We start from the raw sequence: 3,940 nt of genomic DNA, 5'->3' as shown, positions 1-3,940 counted from the left end.
TTTCCGGATTAGGGTGAAACCTAATTAGGGGATCCATAGATCGAGTTAATGGAACCTTAGAGTGTTAACTAGAGAAAAGTCTCGGTTATTCAATTTAGGGATTAGACGTTATTAGTCTTGAATAGGGATAATAACATAACTTAGGGATCTCTACGGAACAAGTTGAATAAATAAATCGTCCGATTCGTAGCCAGAATAACAAGTAAAGTCTAGGTGGATTTTTCCTTAGGTATTGTCTCAAGTCAATCAATTTTCCCAAAAGCAATTCCCCAATTCTTTTCTCTGTGCGTTCTTAATTTAAATAATTAGTTAATTAAAACAAACCCTTTTATTCTTAGGCTAGATAATAAAAAGATAGTTATTACTAGTACTTTTGGTTCCCTTGGGTAAGATATCCCGGTCTTGCCATTACTATACTATTGTTCGATAGGTGCGCTTGCCTTTTCTTCGTGATAATAGTTAGTCTAGGTTTGATCTTCATTATAAATATTTATTACTTGTTACGAATCACGCGATCAAGTTTTTGGCGCCGTTGCCGGGGAACTGAAATATTAGGAACACTAAATTTTCTTTACTTTAGCCATTTATTTTTCTTGCAATTTTATTTTAATTTTTATTTATTAATTTACTTTTTCTCTCTCTAGGTAGTTTTTTATAGTTTATGACTAGAAGAAACCCGTCTGGACCATTACTTTTTGACAAAGAAATCGATCGTACAATTCGCCAAAATCAAAGAGAAATAAGGCGTAGCTTACGATACGCGGAGAATGAGCGAGAAGACAATACTCAAACCCTAACCAACAAGATGGCTGAAAACTAAGGCAATCAGCTACCTCCTACTATTGCGGCTAATCAAAATCCTGCTCCACGTACTATGTATGATTATGCTAAACCTTCTTTAACAGGAACTGAATCTAGCATAGTTAGACCTGCTGTAGCTGCAAATACTTTTGAATTAAAACCTAACACTATTCAGATGATACAACAGTTTGTTCAGTTTGATGGTTTGCAGGATGAAAATCCCAACGCTCACTTAGCAAATTGCTTGGAATTTTGCGATACATTCAAAATCAATGGCATTTATGATGATGCCATTCGTCTTCGGTTATTTCCCTTTTCAGTGAGAAACAAAGCTAAATAGTGGTTGAACTCGTTACCACGAGGGTCTATCACTACTTGGGAAAAAATGACCAAGAAATTTTTACTAAAATATTTTCCGCCGGCTAAAACGGCTAAATTACGTAATGATATCTCTTCTTTTGTGCAGATGGATTTAGAAACACTTTACGATGCATGGGAGAGATACAAGGACTTACTGAGAAGGTGCCCTCACCATAGGTTGCCGCTTTGGCTTCAAGTACAAACATTCCACAATAGTCTGAATCCCTCGACTCGGTAAATGGTTGACGCAGCTGCTGGCGGAACCATCAACAACAAAACACCTAAAGAGGCTTATGAATTCATTGAAGAAATGTCACTGAATAACTATCAGTGGCAAGTCATGACAACTAAGCCAACAAAAACAACTGACATTTATAACGTCGACTCAGTTACTATGCTGTCAAATCAGGTAGAACTTCTCAATAAAAAGATTGATAGTTTTCTTGGTTCTACGCAGGTACATCCAGTAATGAGGTGTGACTCAAACGGAAGAGGTGTGCATACAAAATACCAATCCGTCAATCCTACAACTAAAGAAGAACAAGTCAACTATATGGGTAACAATAACTTCTGATCTCAAAATAACCCATATAGTAATACCTATAATGTAGGTTGGAGGAACCACCCAAATTTCTCCTGGGGTGGTCAAGGGAATCAAAAGCCAAAAAATCCTCAGGGTTTTCAGCAGCCACCTTATCAACAAGAGAAGAAAGAAAATCTTGAAGAGATGCTTTCTAAATTCATCTCGGTGTGAGAAACCCATTTTCAAAATACCGAGACAGCACTTAATAATCAACAAGCATCAATCCAAGGACTCAAAACTCAGATAGGCCAGCTATCCAAACTAATCTCCGAACGACCACAAGGTAGCTTACCAAGTAATACTGAACCTAATCCGAGGGAACACCTCAATGCAATTAGCACTCAAAATAAGGACGGACTCATTGCACCCGAGCCAGAAATACAACAAGATAACGCGATGAACAAAGGACAAGAAGAGGTAAACAATAATGATCCCAAACAGGTAAGTACGAATCATGAACCTCGTCTGCCATATCCTAAAGTGATGACGAAAGACAAAACAAAAGAACAATTTAGTAAGTTTGTCAAACTCTTAAAAAAATTACATATTAACTTACCCTTTATTGAAGTTCTTTTGCAGATGCCCAACTTAGCAAAATTCTTAAAGGAACTTCTGACCAATAAAAGAAAACTAGATGCTACATCGCATGTGGAACTCAATGTAGTCTGCTCAGCTATTCTAAAGAATAAGCTACCTAACAAATTGAAAGATCCAGGGAGTTTTACAATGCCTTGCTTAATTGGTAGTTTATCTGTGAATAATGCTTTAGCTGATCTAGGGGCAAGTATAAATGTTATGCCATATAAAATGTTTAAACGACTAGGTCTTGGTAAACCCAAACAGACTAGGATTAGCATATAATTGGCTAACAAAAACAGTTAGATTTCCTAAGGGTATTATTGAAGATATTCTCATTAAAATTGATAAATTTATTTACCTAGTAGACTTTGTCGTCTTAGATATGGATGAGGACAACAAGGTACCTTTAATTTTAGGACGAACCTTTTTAGCAACTGCCAGAATCATCATTAATGTAGGCACAGGAGAGCTAACACTTCGTGCAGGTGACGACACAGTAACACTTCAAGCACGCGACTCAGTCAAAACCTCTAAAACTCAAGATAATGCTATAAAACCTGTTGATGATAAAACTAATACTCAATCGTCCTTGCAGGAACCTCCTCGAACCAAGACAACGGAGATAGTGCACTACTATCATGTCGAGAATAAAGACACCCATGAGGAACGAATGCTTCAAATAGAGGAGCTAGATGACTGGTGAGCACACAAACGAGAACATATGATAAACCAAAACTACGCCAAAACAAGCCCGATACCTCTCCTAATCAACTTCAGGTTGGCGATAAAGTCTTACTGGATGCCACAGATCCCCACATTGTCACTACCACACCAAATGAGGAAACCCCTCTTACGGTACTCAGCATTTTCCCATTCGGTACGGTTGAGGTGAGTCATCCCAAGTTCGGCACTTTTAAGGTAAAAAACACCCATTAAAACATTATTTTAAGATTGATAGCAGGAATGAGGAGTATGAACTCCTCAAACCACCATGATAAATCAACAGAGAGGTAAGTCGAGCTTAGACTATAAATGAAAGCTTCTCAGGAGGCAACCCAAACACTAACATATTTTGATTTCTTTATTTTTAATTTCTAACACTTCGAATCTTTAACTTAGTCTTTGAATTGCAAAGTTTTTTAGCACACACGGCCAGAGACACAGGCTTGCCTATAGCCATGGCCAAACAAGGGAAGAGACACGGCTGTGTTGAAGCAAGATATGATTTCCCCAAAACACGGGATGCGATAAATCCCCACGGCCGTGCGACATGGCCGTGGTTGAACTTGATAGGAAAAACACGGGCGTGGGGATAGAAAGCCAAGGGCGTGCCAGGAACAAGGCTCAATTCTATTTCTTCGACACGAGGGTTCGACACGCCCATGCCGTTCATTTTTGTACAACAATACATGGGCGTGCTACCATAAAAAAACGGGCGTGGGAGAAGCGAACAAAGATGGGCACTGCCGTGCGACATGGCCGTGTTTGACACATGCCTAAGAGAGACAGGCGTGTGATAGTAGCCAGGCATGACCTAACTCGCAAAATTCATAAAACACGGGCTCACCCTCAAAGTATAGGGGCATGGCCCTAGGCCGTGTGCCCCTCCCCTATATA

General features: G+C 39.1%; 1 non-coding gene across 1 annotated transcript; it reads right to left on the bottom strand.

The window, feature by feature from the left end:
- Nucleotides 1–1,234: 1,234 nt before the first annotated feature.
- On the bottom strand, nt 1,235–1,341 carry LOC121225790 (small nucleolar RNA R71). Its single transcript, XR_005923686.1, has one exon. It is a non-coding gene; the product is annotated as a small nucleolar RNA R71 (small nucleolar RNA).
- Between the last annotated feature and the right edge of the window lie 2,599 nt (nt 1,342–3,940).

This window comes from Gossypium hirsutum, chromosome A03 (assembly GCF_007990345.1).
Source record: "Gossypium hirsutum isolate 1008001.06 chromosome A03, Gossypium_hirsutum_v2.1, whole genome shotgun sequence".
In the NCBI taxonomy this organism is placed as follows: domain Eukaryota; kingdom Viridiplantae; phylum Streptophyta; class Magnoliopsida; order Malvales; family Malvaceae; genus Gossypium; species Gossypium hirsutum.
The sequence above is the reverse complement of the archived record's forward strand: the minus strand, read 5'-3'. Positions and strand labels throughout refer to the sequence as shown.